The sequence below is a fragment of the Furipterus horrens genome, unplaced genomic scaffold (assembly GCF_987537825.1).
Source record: "Furipterus horrens unplaced genomic scaffold, mFurHor1.1.pri manual_scaffold_17, whole genome shotgun sequence".
Lineage (NCBI taxonomy): Eukaryota > Metazoa > Chordata > Mammalia > Chiroptera > Furipteridae > Furipterus > Furipterus horrens.
The window spans coordinates 36,374,393-36,391,994 of record NW_028327187.1 but is presented as its reverse complement, the minus strand read 5'-3'; the positions used below and the strand labels follow the sequence as shown (position 1 = coordinate 36,391,994).

Below are 17,602 nucleotides of genomic sequence, written 5' to 3'. Positions count from 1 at the left end.
ATTATAGGATTGCCAGAAGGTGAAGAAGAACTAGAAATTGAAAAATTATGTAAAAAAATAATGAAGCAGAACTTCCTGAACTTGGGAAAGGAAATAGACTTATAAGTCCAGGAAACACAGAGAGTTCCAAAAAAACTGGAACCATGGAGTACCACACCAAGAAACATTATAATCAAAATGTCAAAAATTAAGGATAAAGAGAGAATTTTTAAAGCAGCAAGGGAGAAGAAGAGAATTACGTACAAAAGGGTCCCAATAAGACTATCAGCTGATTTCTCAAAAGAAACTCTGTAGGCAAGAAGGGACTGGCAAGAAATATTCAAAATAATGAAAAGCAAAAACCTACAACCATGATTACTCTATCTAGTGAAGCTGTCATTCAGAATAGAAGGGCAGAGAAAGTGCTTCCAGGACAAAGTAAAACTGAAGGAGTTCATCAGATCCCAACCACTGTTATATGAAATGTTAAAGGGACTTGTTTAGGAGAAGGAGGGTCAAAACTATGAACATTAAAATGAAAACTGTATCACAACAACCAACAACAGAAGCTAGGGAATTGAAACAAAGGCAGACTAAGTAGGCAGCGAGAGTGGGAAAAGAATTATAGGTATGGGGAACATTTTGGGGGGAGGTCAGTGAGGAGGGGGAAGGGGGAAAAGGGAGGGAGATGGTACAGGAATTAAGAAGCATAGTAGGAAAAAGGGAGGGAGATGGTACAGGAATTAAGAAGCATAGTAGAAGGGAGTGGAGTAGATAGGAAGATGTTGATAAAAACTATATGCACAACCAATGGGCATGGACTAAGGAGGGCGGACAACTGGAGGGAAGGGGGTCACTGGTTGGAGGGGAACAAAGGGAAAAGAAATTGGGACAACTGTAATAGCATAAACAATAAAGCATATTAAAAAATTTTAAAAATCACCAAAACACTAATTCAAAAGAACATAAGCACCCCTATGTTCATTTCAGCATTATTTATAATTGCCGAGATATGGAAGCAGCCCAAGTGTCCAACAGCAAATGAACGGATAAAACCACTATGGGACATTTACACAATGGAATGCTACTTAGCCATAAAATAGGAAAAAAAAATTACCTTTTGCCACAGTATGGGTGGATCTGGACAACATTATGCTAAGTGAAATAAGCCAGTCAGAAAAAGACAAATACCATATGATTTCATCTGTATGTGGAATACAATGAACAAACTGAACAAAGAAGCAAAATATAGACAAATTCATAGAGAGCAGGATGACAGCTCTGTGAGGAGTGGTTAGGGGGTGGTGGGATTGAGCAAAAAAAGGAAAAAGTATTAAAGGACATGGACAACTGTGTGGTGATGGCATGGGTAGGTGGTATAAGGGTGAAAATGGTAATGGATAAAATACAATTAAAATATCTTTAAAATAAAAATAAAATTTCACAACATAAAATTAAACATTTTACACTATATAATTCAGTAGCCTCTAACACATTCGAATATTATGCAACTATTACTATATCGAGTTTGGAAACATTTTTATCACCAAAAAGGAAATTCTGTGTCTGTTAAGCTATCACTCTTCTCCCCTATGCCCCTGGCAAATGCTAGTTTGCTTTCTGAGCCTATGGTTTTACGTATTCTGGTGTTTCATATAAATGGAATCATACAATACATGGCCTTTTGTGTCTGGCTTCTTTAATTTAGCATAATGTTTTGGAGTTTCATTCACATTATTACATGTATCAGTACTTCAATCCTTTTTATGACTGAATAATTGTCCTTAGTATGCATATATCACACTAAGTTTATCCATTTATCCACTAATGTGCATTTTGGTTGTTTCCACCTTTTTTTCCTTATGAATAATGGTGCTATGTACATTTATGTACAAGTTTTTGTTTGCATATCTGTTTTTAGTTATTTTGTGCATACACCTGGCAGTGAAATTTTGGGGTCAGGTGTTATCTGTATGTTTAACTGCTAGAGAAATAATCACACTGATTTCCACAGTAGCCAAACCACTTTACATTTTCATCAGCAATGAATGAGTGTTCAAATTTCTTCACATCTTCACTAACACTTGTTATTTTTCATTTTTTAGTTATAGCCATCCTAGTGGGTGTGAAGTGGAATCTCATAGCTCTGATCTGTATTTCTCTAATATCTATATTATGTTAGGTATCTTTTCATGTGCTTATTGTACATTTATACATCTTTTTGAAGAAATATATTAGAGTCCTTTGCCCATTTTAAAATTGGGCCTGTTTAACTTTTTGTTGTTGAATTGTAAGAGTGTCTGCTATATTTTCGATATAAGAACTTTATCTGATATATAATTGGCAAACTTACCCTGGCTGGTTTGGCTCCGTGGATTGAGCGTCGGCCTGCGAGCTAAGTGTCGCTGGTTCGATCTTCCAGTCAGGGCACATCAGAGAAGGAAAACTCTGACTCCAAAAAACCTCTGCTGCCTTGCGGCATACCTCTTCAGGGGAAAGGCTAAGGGAGTAAACCCCGACAGAAAATCCGGAGCCGGAGTCCCTAAGGCGGTTTGACGTTGTAGTCAACACCGGCAACTCCTGCGGCGCACCTGAAGCCAAGCTGTATTGACTCCGTCTTTCCCTTGGACCCTTCAGCTGCGAAGAGAGGGGGGGTCTGCTGCATGGGCAACAGCAGACCCTCCATATCACCCTGCCCAGGCTCTGTAGCTTCAGCTTCACTGGAGAGGACACTCCAGCGTCATCGCAAGATGTCGATTCAACACGGGAGGAGACAGATACCGTCACTCCCGAGTCGGACTGCACAGCCATTCTTGGCAGTGCAGATAGACTCTTAAGAAGCTACACCATCGTCTCTCGAGACGGACGGCTGCCGACGATGAATTGGCAAAGTCTTTCTCCCATTCCATAGGTTGTCTTTTACCTTCTTCATAATGTCATTTGAGGCACAAAATTTTTAATTTTGATAAAGTTCAATTGATCTATTTTTTCTTTTGTTGTTTGTGCTTTTGGTGTATCTAAAAATCCATCACCAAATCTGAGGTCATAAAGACATATAAGATTCCTTTCATATAAATAGTGTCTCTTCTACTAATGTATATTTCCCTGCTTTCTACTTTTTGTGATTTGCATTACTTCATAACCTTTGTTTCAGTTAGCATTCAAAACTATGCTTTTCATTCATAAATTATATTCACCATTTATGACTGGTTTTGTTTCAATATTTCATTTTAAGTGATGTAAGGCTGAATGTCTGAAAATGTCTTTATTTTGCCTTTATGCTTGCAAGTTAGTTTAACTGAGTATGGAATTCTTAGCTGAAAGTTAATTTTATTCTCTCACTCTCAGCCACATGTCAGTCTTCAGTAAGTAATTACAATCTTTGTAAGTAGTCTATACTTCCCTTATGCTGGCTTTTAAGACTTCACTTAATCTTCAGTTTTACCGCAATATTTCTTTAATTATGATTCTTAGCACTTAAAGACGCTCATTGAGTATTCATATCTTTCTTTAATTTTGGAAACTTTTCACTTTTTTTTCAAATACTGCTTTCCATTTTTTAAATGAACTTCTCTTAGACATTTGCTGAGATCTCTCAATGTAACCCATGTCTTTTAACTACATTTTAATATTTTTCCTCTTTGTCTATTTAACAGCATTCTGAGTGAATATTTCAGTATTCTCTTCCAAGTCACAGTATTTAGTCCACAGTTTTCCCACTTAATTAGATTTCACAATTGTATCCAGTCTATAGCTTAACTGACTTAATTAGATTTGCTTTACTTCAATGATTATATTCTTTATTACCAAGATTTTTATTTTTCATTACTACCTATTCTAGTTTCATTTCTGTTTTGATTTTCACTTACTTTTTCAACTTCTATGGCTATATTTCTCTACTTGAGTATACAATCAGTGCATTCTGTTGTCTTATTCTGAATATTTAATGAAGTTTATTTTATTAGGTTATTTCATGTAGTTTAGGATTTCTGTTTACACACTCACTTTGTATGAGAGAGTGTTTGTTTTTTCCCTTTTTGTACCTCCCTTTCTCTTGGTATACACCCCATGCTTCCGTATGCCCACCAGTCCTTCAATGCAGAATCACTCAAATCATATTTAAATTTCCAAATCTTGTAATGATATTGAAGTATTTGAAATTCCATAAATATACTTGGAGAGAGCTTGGCTCACTCCCTATACTCACAGCTTTTAATAAAATAGTATCCACAGTTAGAATGTCAGAAATAGGCTTCTCAGCATCTTTTCAGGTGTGAGGGACCCCACTTTTGCTCTTGGCTATAGGAAATATAGCTGGGTGTGTTACCCTTTTTTTTTTTTTTTTAACCAATAGAACTTCATTTTTTAATTAACCTGCAGGATCCCATCTGTTATAGGTTTGTGGATTTAGCCTAACCCTCTTTTTTTGTGTCTCCATTCTATTTCTGGTAATAAGGATATTTATTTTACTGTCAAGTACAACTATGTTGTTTTTAATTTCAGTTTTTACATTTTATCTTTGGTAATTGTTTGATGAAGAAAGGCATGTCATAGAATAAACTTATGAAAACTTTTAAACCAGATGTTCTCTATTTACTCTTGAACCTGTTTCCAGTTGATTTTCATCCCCATAATTTCACTAATAATTCCCTTATCAAAGTAACTAAGGACTTTTATCTTACTGGAAACATTAAACATTGTTCTGCCTTCATCTTACAAACCCTCTCAGCAGCAATCAACAGATTTTACCCTTCCTCCTTCTTATAACACTCATCTCTTTTAGTTTTCACCATATCCATTCTATTTTTACTATCTCACTAGCTACTCCTCTCTTTGTTTGGCTCCTCTTTTTCTGGTAGACCTCTATCATGTTGGAATTCATTAAGACACAATACTTGGCCACTTTCTGTGCCTGGTGCAGCTATGGCTCATGGTGCCTAGAATCATATGAACCATGTAGCAGATCTAAAGCATTGGATGCTGGACAAAATGACTAGTGTGTTTGCTTCTTGTCCATCTAATGGTCCCCACAAGCTAAGAGAACGTCTCCCTCTCATCATTTCCCTAAGGAACAGAAAAGTATGCCCTACCAGGAGATGAAGTTAAGGAGATCTACATGCAGCAGTTTATTAAGATTGATGGCAATATCTGAACCAATATAACCTACCTTGCTGGTTTTATAAGTGTGATCAGCATTGTCAAGACCAGAGAGAACATCTGTCTGATCTATGACACCATCGGTCATTTTGCTGCTCATTGTATTACACCTGAGGAGGCCAAGTACAAGTTGTTCAAAGAGAGGAAGATACTTGTGGGTACAAAAGGAATCCCTCATATGGTAACCCATGATGCTCACACTATCTGCTACCCCGATCCCCTCATCGAGGTGAACAACACCATTTAGATTGGTTTGGAGACTGGCAAAATTACTGATTTCATCAAGTTTGACACTGGTAACCTGTGTATATGGTGACCCGTGGTGCTAACCTGGGAAATTAGTGTGATCACTGAGAGAGAGAGAGAGAGAGAGAGAGAGAGAGAGAGAGAGAGAGAGAGACTCTGGTGCTCTTGATGCAGTTCATTCAAAAGATACCAAGGAAAAAAATTTTCACCTGGCTCTCCAACATTTTTTAGTTGGCAAAAACAGACCATGGATTTTCCTTCCCTGTGGAAAGGGTGTCTGCTTCTCCATTGCTTAAGAGAGAGACAAGAGACTGGTGGCCAAACAGAGCAGTGCGTGAAATGAGGTTTAGGTGACATGATTGGAAGAGTCTTTGTACTTAATTAAAGATAATACAGCATGAGAAAAAGACACAATAAGTGGTTTTACTTTCATCTCTATCCACTGTCTCTAGGGCTTCTCAGTAATTTCCACAATATCAATTACTGATTATATGGAGATTAATCTACAAGTGTATATGTTCAGTTTAAAAACTTCTACTTTGTTCAAGACATATATATCAAATACCTTATTTTAATATCTTATGTGTCTCACAGATATCTCAAATGGAATGTTAATCCTAGACTTTTTATTTTCACCCAAACTTGTTCCTCTCCCAGTTTTACTCATCTCAGAAAACAATAGCAGCATTTAATTACTTAATCAAGTCAGAAAATTTGGAGTAATCTTTGTTTGTATCTTTTTCCTCACAGTCCATACTCATATCTACATACACATGCACATCTATATAACCATCAGAAAATCCTGGTGATACAATTTCAAAAAATGTCTGTGAATCTATGTGTTTTTTTTCCCATATCTACTGTCACACTTTAACACAGACTCATCTCTTATCTGGCTTGCTGTGGTTACCTTAAATTGGTCTCCCATTTCTATTCCCTTATTCCCACCAGCCTGTCACAATCCATTCCACACGAAGTAACCAGAGTGAATTTTTTAATATAACAATGTAAACCTTCAATGGTTTTCAAATTCACTAAGAATAAAATTGAAACTCCTTACCATGACCTATAAAGCTTCAATGACTGACAACCATCTCTCCAGTTTCACTTAACACCACTCAGTCCTCATCTATTATGTCCTAAATACAATGACCTCCTTTTATTTCATAAGATAAAACTACCTCAGAGCTATAGTGCTTGTTCTATAATCTTCCTTCAAGGATTTTACCAAGTTATTTGTAGGAACACTTCTTCTTGTCATTCAGGTCTCAGTTGATATGCCACCTCTACACAGAGCACTTTCCTGACCACATTATCCTCTGTCAAAAAGGCTTCTTGTTCCTTTTCTAGCACATATCAGAGGATCTTACTATTGAGTTTTTATATTTATTTATTTAGAATATATTTAAAGCTTACACTTAGTTATTGCTGGATTCACATTGGTCACTAAAACTAAAACATTTAACACTTCTTCCAGTTCAAAAGCAAAATGGTTAGTGACCTGCCACATATCATTCAGATATATACAAAAAGAAGCCAATGGGCAAACACTGTGTCACTGTCTAAGCCCATGTTTAGATTATCAGAGGTGAAGTATATCCATGTTTTGGAAAGTTTTTCATGGGAGACTTCCCAGGAAGGTGGGAGTATCTCCTTGCAGACAAACAAAAGAGGATATCCACTTTACATTTCAGGTTTTCAAGAACTGTTTCTACAAAGAAGACTATTCTCATTAAATTTTTTCAAACTATTGAACATTAGTGTCTGCCTTAATAAATGCAGCATGCATGGCTACATTCAACATTATCTACTAAGTTTTGTTTGGTAAAAATAACCTTTGGACTCAAGACTGTGCTTATATAACTGCTACTATATCATACACAGACACACACACCATATCACACAACTGACATCTCTAAGAACTAAACTCAAGTTCCTTTTCTCCGCCTAATAGATTCTAACAAAAGCTTAATGGTACTTAACATAGTTAATGACTTCCCAACATTTTGATTACTGTGATTAAAGTACTGGCATACATAGTTTGAAGGTCAGTCAGTACCAGCTTGTGAGCAGCACAAGATATACAAAACAAATATCTACATATCACCCTTTGAATAACATTTCAATGGCAATTGAATGTTGCAGCTGTTTGTAATCAAATTAGTACTGAGATCTCTTGAGAATTATGATATGTAACAGCTATTGAATTTTATATTCATGCTAATCTAAATCAGGTTGTGTTCTTTTAAAATTAGTGTGTGCTATAAGGACAAAATATGAATAATAATATGTATTGATGCTGCCTGTGATTGGGGAACAATATTATTCATGAATTTCTACTCCCTCATCTGTTTGCCTGAAATGTTACTTAAGACAAGTTTTTCATTTGGCTATAATGATGCTATTACTGTGTTATTCGTAGTATATTCAGTTTCCCAACTGAAGAGATGAACTTAATTTAGTCACATATTTTTTTAAACTGGTTCTTCCTGTGAACAAAAGCTAACATTTGCCACATACAATGGGAGAAAAATACTAGGATAAATAAAAATTTATAAATGAAAGCAGCTGTGGCTGAGCCTGAATGTGGCTGAGGACTCCTCAGCTCATTGAAGAAAAGAAAATGGTGCTCACCCAATAGATGCTTTCAAAGCATCTATGATCATAAGGAGAATATTTGAATTTTCTGAAAATGTCATATAAGTTATTTGTGTAACTTAATGGCATTTGGAATCTCACTGGCTATGTCACTCTTATCACCAGAAATGAAGCTTATAAACTCTTAATTCTATCTGACCCTCAGCAGAAGTTTAAAGGCTTACATTTCAATATCTCTCTTAATTTTGGCTAAGCATTTAAGTCTTCCCTTTTGGTGCCTAGTAAGTCATGGCTGTGCATAACTTCACATTCCAGCCTTCAAAGTCTCTTCTCTCAGTTCCTCATGTCTCAGATCTTTCATGTTTCCTATAAAAATGTCCCTTTTCTATGCCACATTCACTATTACCTTGAGCTCTTCCAAGAAAAATTTGTTCGTTAACATGTTTTGTACTTTAAACCAAAAGAATTAATAAAATAAACAACGTTAGACCCCTATAGACTATTCAAAGAGGTGTAACTGGATTTATAGATGGCATTGATTTTACTCCATGAGCCAAATATTTATTTTGGGTCTTTACTACTTGCATGTAACAGTATATATAAAGATAAAGCATTTAGTTTCTTATGGTTTCTATTGAATTGTCTCATATTTAATCAAAAGCAGAACAAAGAGATGTGTTATATGTGTTTTATGGTGAAATATGATTTGAAAACAGTATAATCAAAGGAGTCTTAATGGGAATATGGCATTTGACCCAGATTTTGAAGAACAGGTAAAATTTCATTATATAGAGATTGGAGGTTGGGGATGTACAAGGTGGATCAAAGGATATAAATGGTGAAAATAATATAAAGTTTGAACATCACAAGCCTTTATTAAATGGTGAATAGTTTAATTTGACTAAAGAATAATGTGGTTGTATGAAGGGTGATAGGGAAAAAGGATATGACATTATTTATTAAATATTCTCTGATAAAAGGTTTAATATAGGTTAAGTATTGTGCTTAGTACATTTATTATATCACCTTTCTTTTTTGATCAATAAATGAATCTGTGAATAAATATTATTAGCATTTAGAATATGAATAAATTAAAATTAAGAGAGGTAAAGTGACTTCTGCAGCATCATATAGCTATGAGAGTCAAAGATTGATTGAATTCATCCAGATCTGTTTGGCTCTAAAGCTGGAGCTCTTAATGACCATATTATAGTCTATATTATATTCTATAATCTCCCTTAACTTTCAGAAGACTAATATATCCATCTTACAAACATAATACTAAAGTGAATGGGAAGCAAATACAAGGAATTTATTTTGAAAACTAATATATTATGTCAGGTTCTTAACTAAGATGGCAATATTGAGGATGTTAAATAAAAAAATACAGAGCACGAGTTACTGGAAATAGTACTTAGTATTTGATGATTCATTTGACATGGGAGAAATGTGATGAGTCAGTGATCAATGTGGGTTAATGATAGTGCCACTGAAAGAAATAGGAAAAATATTTTAAATGTGCAAAAAAACATACAAACAGCCCTTAAACATATTTAAAAAAAGTTCAAATATAATTAAAGAAATGCAAATTAAAACTACACTGAGATACCATATCTTGTCACTGAGAAAACTGGTGCTTGTTCATGTGGCAACTTGGTGTATCACTCAACAATTAGTGTTGAGAAAAACAGGTCTTTATTTATAATATTCCAACCTTGGGTGTGCTGGGAGAATGTCTTCTCAGAGCCCTGTTCTCCCATGAGACCTAGCACTTCTCTTTTCCCCCAAAAGACTAGAAGCCGAAACCAAGCCCAATAGTTCCCCATTCCTTATCTGTCAACTCTCCTCTTCAGGATCTGGAGTAAGTTGTCCTCAGCCTCCATATAATAGTACAAGAAAACATGTGCCATGTTACACTGGATTATGGTGAAGTCCAGGAAAAGCACAAGTTCTAAGAGAGTGTCCTCTACATATGTCCTGAGTTGCAAGAGTCCAGATAGAGTCCAGGTCTGCAAGGCAGAGTCCTTGGTGGCTTTGGAGTCAGCTGGAGTGGGCATGATCAAAGCAGTAGCATTCCTGCTTTCTTACTAGCCCGGGCTGCAAGGCCAAATCTTGACTACAAACTTCATAGCTGCTTGAGGCTTATTTCATGGCTACTACAAACTGCTCCTACATCATGGCACCCTTCCATCATTCTTCTCCAACATGCTCCTTCTCATATGGCTGCTACAACATCCGCCTCCCATGGCTGCTATAACATGCTCCTCCCATATGGCCCACCTCCATCATGCTTCTACATCTCAAGGCTGCCCATCCTCTTTTTAAATCTCGATCCAGAACTTCCTATGTGATCTCATCTACAACTCTTCCCACAGTGAGCTACATTTGCCAGTTTCTCCATATTGTTTACATTCTTTTGGTTGCCATTTTTAGTCAGGGCAAGAGTTCCCATCACAGAGGCTTCCAGACAGGGCCTTCACCTTTCCTGGGGTCAGGATACATTCTGAAAGTCATGTACACCTTTTTCCTGAGGCAGTAGCACAGCTATTATCTAGGTAGCATCTTTCCATAGATATGCAAAGTACCTTAAAAGATCTATTATCTCCTTCCTGATCCCACAAGCCATGGATTTTAGGGACTCTGGGGATGCCTCTCTCACTCTGTTTAAATCTCACCTATCAGATCAGCAATAATTAAAAAATATGACAAGAAATCAGGTTTCATATTGACATGTAAAAGGCCTTAGAGTTGTCACACTCATCCTTAAAACAAAAAGGTGATAAACCAAAAATCAATGACTTTTCTTAGATCCATCAGAGAGTTGAAGCAGCAGAGCAAGCCAACGTATGGAATTCTGCATAGTCAAAGAAATCCAGAAAGTCACAGCAAATATCTCCTACCTAAAGCAGAATCCATGGGCGCTGTTAAATGGTAGGACCATTTAAATGGTAATTTTGACTGAATTCAGAATTTGTAGAGGCTGAATGAGGAGTATCATGATGGGGAGAATCAGCTGAGGGTGCAGCTTTAGAAAATCACTACAAATGAATGGATTTTACCTCTGGAGACACCACCTAGTTCTTACAGTGAGGATCCTAAGAGAACCCCTTCTACTTCTGACAGAGGGAGAGAAAGAGTAATGGACCAGAGTGTTCTCTGTAACAAAGGCCTGCTGTAATAGTGAAAACACTTTATAAAAGATTTATCCCAGCTGGCAGTGGGTATTTCTCACTCTAATTCCCTCTAGCCTTTCTGTCTTACCAAAAAGCCAGTGTGGGTGGAAGATATATCATTGCAGAAACACTTGTGAAGAGGTAACTGCCCACTAAAACACTGAGATGGAATCAAAAGATTACAAAAAGTTGTCTCTCTCCCACACCTTAACCCCACACCAGCAGGACTTAGAGGAAAATGTATAGCATTAGATCGATATATTCAAAAAAATTTAAGCTCAATAACCTAAGACTTCTCCTCAGTGAATTAGAGAACAAAAATAACTTAAAAGGCAAAAAAAGAAGAAAATTATAAAAATTAGAGCATAAATAAATAAAATTGAAAACCAGAAAAAATTAACAAAATAATATAATCAAAATTTAGGTTTTTAAAAAATCTTATTAAATTTTTGAGGTGATCGGTTAATAAAATAACATATTTTAAATATACCATTCTATAACAGTGGGGAACAAAATTTTTGTTGAGTTAGATCTGACACTTGTTTTGACTAACTTTTAGCATCTGAATCCAAGAATGACGCCAGTTTTTCTCTATCATGTCAACTTTTTACGGTACAGGATACCCTCCCTTTGTCCCAAAAATCATACAAAATGTACATACAAAGGAAGACAACAACAAAATCACCTGAATATACAGTTTATTTAAAGTTATTTTATTCATATAAAGGCTATATATTGTTACTGTAAGTCAAACTGTGTACAAGTAGTAAAGTTCTGCTACCAAACATACATGTTAAGGTATTTTTTCTTTTCAGACTAAAGGCTAGGAAATGCCAAAATGAGATACTTGAAACAGTCTCCTTCAGTTGGCAAAGCTTTAACAAATTGCTTCATGAGACCCAGTTGTTTGTGCAGAGGTGAGAATATAATGTTCTTTCTGTCAACAAGTGGTTCATGTAGAATGTTTGGATCACCAGGTTTGAGGTCAGATTTTGGAGGCCAATTCAACTCTACCCAATGCTTCTCATGAGCTCTGCTGTCCCACATACACAGAAAACAGGGATACTTGGTATATCCACATTGCTGACTAGGATGGAAGCAGACCATTTGAAGGTCAACACAGATGATCCAATATGCTTGTGATATTGCAACAGATCAATGACTCTCTTTATGTCTTCATATTCTTCAGGAAAACAAACTGAATGGCCAATTGGGACTGCACCAAATAAATTGCCATTGTGGAGGAGGACACATTTCAAGCTCTGCTTTGAGCTATTGAAGAACAGCCGCCATTCAGTTGTATTATAGATTGGAATTCCCAATTTCTCCATTAAACCATGTATGTTATGGCAACACACAAAGCCACTGTCACTTTTAAAGTACTGCAGACATGCATTTTCTCTTGATTGAAAGTAGGATACCTTCGCTCCTTTCTAAAGCAAGTTTTTCTCATGCGGTCTTGATGCTAGGAGTTCTGAAGCCTTTTTGGATAGTCCTAAATCTCATGCCAAATCATTCAACTCATGCTGATCAAATACCTTATGAACTGAGTCATCTTCAATTTCAAAATCGTCATCATTGCTGTCACTTAGTTCTTCACCATATTCTTGTTTTTCAAAAGAGGGTAGTTCAATGAAAACTGGTACTGGGATTTCAGCTGAATGAGGCACTGGGTATATAGTTGATGGTAGACTAGGATACTCTATTTTACATTTGTTTTTCTTGTTACATCCTAACATTCTTACTATACAAAAGTAAGTCACTTGAATAATCTCTAGGCTCTCGCCAAACCATAGGTATACCAAGTGGCAATTTATCATGTGTTCCCTTCACCCACATCCATAAACTCTCGATACAATGCTTGCACACCTTGTGAGGGGCCCAAGACTTACCTTGATCACCAAGTTTTACTTTAAAATATGCAAAATAGGCTTGCCTGACAAATGCGCTGATATTTGTCCTTTGACTGGGAACGGTGAAACTGCCACAGATACAACAAAATGAATCAGTGTTTTTTAGGCACTTATGACAAGAAATAGCAGAGGCAGACATTATCTGAAGGAAAGGAAATAAGTTCATATGTAAATAAAAAAAATAAATTATGCTAACTCCTTGTACACAGACAAAAACTCAGACTACACTTCGGATTACAATTCACTCTATAGAGCAACACACAACTTCTCACCACACTGTCTCATGTGTAATTGAATAGCCTAGACAAGTATGGACCTGTCGCTGGTATCCAAGGTTGTCCCCGACCCCTCTCCACTCAAAGGTGGTATGCTCTGAGCAAATAGGAGAGCACTAGTGCTTCCCTTGATCCAGGATTGATCCAACCTAGAATGGTCGCATTAAGATAAGCTGTTCATTTTGGACTCTGGCCAAGATGGAGGCCTAGACAGATATGCTAGGTCTCCCTCCACAACTAAGAAGGAATACAACTACCTCAAAACTAGAGAAAATCAGAAGTTCCAGATGATCAAGCTGCATGGAAGTACAACAAAGAAAGATATAAAGAAGAAATACTCATCCAGACAGGTAGGAGGGGTGGATTGCAGGAGGGGAGCATGTGGTGTGGTGGCAAAGGCAGTAGCGGCAGTGGCAGCAGCAGCGGGCTGGCCAAAAGTGCAGTCACATGTTTTAAAAAGTGGGGAGGGGACACCTGGGGAGCGTTCCCAGCTCCTGACCACACTGCGCAGCCCACAGTCCCACGCCAGGGAAAATCAAGCCTCATTGCTTCTGACTGTGCAGACCAGTGGGGGTTGGGGTCTAGGAAGAAACTGCCTGTTTCTCAGCAGAGTGCGCTTGATTAAAGTGAATCCACAGTTCTAGAACATCCACATACCCACCCACTCTCGGAATGATGGCCAGGGCAACAGCTAGGGAGGTTCCAGTCTCATATGAAAGTGGGAGAAGTATCTGGAAAAGGGGCAAGTGGGGAACAAGTGGCCTTGTTCCCTCTCTGACCACTCCCCACATACAACATTAGAACATGGTGAAATGGCTTGCCATGTATTGACAAATACCTAAGGCTCTGCGTTTTACAATGTAACAGGAGTGACAGCTCTACCTAAGATACATAGGCAAACAAGATGAGGAGACAGAGCCTGTCAAGATGAGTAGACAGAGAAGTATGGCCCAAAAGGGGGAATGGATCAAGGTCCCAGTAGGAGAACTAAGTGAGGAGGAGATAGATAACCTAACAGATGCAGAATTCAAAACACTGGTGATAAAGATACTCAGAGGCTTGACAGATATGCTTGAGTATGGCAAACACATAAGGGAACAAGTGAAGGCTATGCTAAGTGAAACCAAGGAAAATCCACATTAAACTTATGGTGAAGGGAAGGAAACCAGGATTCAAATCAATGATTTGGAACATAAGGAAGAAAAAAACAGTCAACTAGTACAGAATGAGGAAACAAGAACTGAAAAAAATGAGGAGAGGCTTAGGAGCATCTGGGACAACTTTGAACGTGCCGACATCCGAATCATGACGGTGCCAGAAGGAGAAGAGGAAAAACAAGAAATTGAAAGCTTATGTGAAAAAGTAATGAAGAAAAACTTCCCAAAATTGGTGAAGGAAATAGACATGCAAGTCCAGGAAGCACAGAGAATCCCAAACAAGCTAGACTCAAAGAGGACCACACCAAGACACATCATAATTAAAATGTCAAAGTTTCAAAATAAAGAGAGAATATTAAAAGCAGCAAGAGAAAAGCAGAGAGTTACCAACAAAGGGGTGCCTATAAGCTATCAACTGACTTCTCAAAAGAAATTTTTGAGGCAAGAAGGGGCTGGCAAGCAGTATTCAATGTGATGAAAAGCAAGGACCTATGACCAAGATTACTCTATCCAGCAAAGCTATCATTTAGAATGGAAGGGCAGATGAAGTGCTTCCCAGATAAGGTAAAGCTAAAGGAGTTCATCATCACCAAATCATTATTATATGAAATGTTAAAGGGACTTATTTAAGAAAAAGAAGATCAAAACTGTGTTCACTAAAATGACAACAAACACAACTATCAAAAACTGAATCTTAAAAATAAAAACAAAATCCAACTAAGCAAACCAGAAGAGGAACAGAATCATAGATATAAGGATTATTTGGAGTGTTTTCAGCTGGGAGGGGGAAGAGGGAGAAATAGGGAAATGGTGCAGGAATTAAGAAGCATAATTGATCGGTACAAAATAGACAGGGGGAAGTTAAGAATACTACAGAAAACGGTGAAACCAAAGAACTTATATGCATGACCTATGGACATGAGCTAATGGGGTGGGATTATGGGGTGAGGGGGGTCCTGGGCAGAGGGGAGCAAAGGGAAAAATATTGGGACTACTGTAACAACATAATCAATAAAATATACTTTAAAAAAGATAAGCTGTACAGAAAAAACGACATGACAGAAGCAAACGAACTGCAATTTTGAAATCAGCATGCCTATTTAAGTCTAAAACAACTGAAAAATCGAACTCAACAGAACTTATATTAAAATTGTTCCCCTGTGTAATACATCATCTGTATATTGCATTGTTTTCTTCACTCAAAGTCAAGTCTCCTTTCATCTTATATATTTGATCCATTTTACCCTTTTCTGCATCCTCCCACCCCCTTTTCTTTTGGTAACCATTATACTATTGTCTGTGTCTATGAGTTTTTCATTTGCTTTTCTTGTTTGTTTTATTTTGTTGCTTTCAGTTTTATATCCTACACATGAGTAAAATCATATAGTTCTTGACTTTGACTTTTTTCCACCTGACTTATTTCACTTAGCATAATATTCTCAAAATCTATTCATGTTGTCACAAATAGCAGTATTTTATCTTTTCTTATGGTCAAAGTATTCCATTGTATATATGTACCACATCTTTATCCAGTCATCTATCCCATGCCTTGGCCACTGTGAATAATGCTGCAATAAATATAGGGATGCATACATCTTTGTGAATAAATGTTATCAAGGTTTTCATGTAGATACCAAAAAGAGGAATTGGCGGGTCACATGGTAACTCTTATTAGTTCTTTGAGGAACCACCACACTGTTTTCCATAGTTGCTATACCAGTTTATATTCCCACAAGCAGTGTATGAGGGTTTCTTTTTCTCCACAACCTTTTCAATACTTGTTTTTATTTGTCTTGTTTATAGACATTCTACCAGAAGTGAGGTGGTACCTCTTTGTGGTTTTCATTTACATTTTCTTAATATATAGTAAAGTTGAGCATCTCTTTATATATCTGTTGGCCATTTGTATGTTTTCTTGGAAGAAATGTCTATTTAAGTCCTCTTCCCATTTTGTTGTTGTTGAGGTGTGTGAGTTTTTTATACATTTTAAATATTAACTGCTTATTGGAGCTCCCGTTTGCAAATTTCTTTTCTGATTTAGCTGGTTGCTTGTTTGTTTTGTTGGTGGTTTATTTTTCTATACAGACATGTTTTAGTTTGGTATAGTTCTTTTTTCTGGATTTTACTTCCTTTGTTTTTGAAGACAAATTCATAAAATCCTCTCTAAGCCCAAAGTCCATAAGTTTAGTACTCATGCTTTCTTCTATGTATTTTATGGTTATCATACATGAGATCCTGGAACAATAAAAAAAAAGATATTAGGTAAAAACAAAATAATGATATTTGAATAAAGCATGCACATTTGTTAATTATAATGTTTCAGTATTGGTTCATTAATTGTAAGAAATGGATGATTATGTGAAATAATAATACAGGTAACTAGATGTGAAGCATTTGGGGATTCTGTATACAATCTTCACAATATATCTGTAAATTTAAAACTATTTTTTCTTATATATACATTAATATTGATTATGCTATTACAGTTGTCCCAATTTTTACCTCTTTGCCCCCCTCCACCCAGTACTTCCAATTCCCTCAGCAACCTCTCCCTTAGTTCATGTCCATGGGTCATGCATATGTTTTTTAGCTACTTTATTTCCTATACTGTTTTTAATATCCCCCCATTTTGTACCTACCAATTTTTACTTCTTAATCCCTGTGCCTTTTCCCCTATTTCCCCCTTCCCACTCCCTACTGATATTTCTCCAAATGATCTCCATATCTATATTTACGTTTCTGTTCTGTTTGCTTAGTTTGTTTTTTAGAATCAATTGTTGATAGTTGTGAATTTATTGTCATTTTAAATTCATAGTTTTGATCTTCTTTTTCTTAAATAAGTCTTTTTAACATTTCGTATAATAATGGCTTGGTGATGATGAACTCCTTTCGTTTTACCTTGTCTGCCCTTCCATTCTAAATTATAGGTTTTCTGGATAGGGTAACCTAGGTTGTGGGTCCTTGCTTTTCATCACTTTGAATACTTCTTGCCAGTTCCTTCTAGCCTGCAAAGTTTCTTTTGAGAAATCAGCTGACAGTTTTATGGGAACTCCTTTGTAGGTAACTCTCTGCTTTTCTCTTGCTGCTTTTAATATTCTCTCTTT

The 17,602-nt window shown here is 36.6% G+C and overlaps 1 pseudogene; it reads left to right on the top strand.

Moving 5' to 3' along the window:
• The first annotated feature begins 4,926 nt into the window (after positions 1-4,926).
• On the top strand, positions 4,927-5,720 carry LOC149990819 (small ribosomal subunit protein eS4, X isoform-like; annotated as a pseudogene).
• Positions 5,721-17,602: the final 11,882 nt, after the last annotated feature.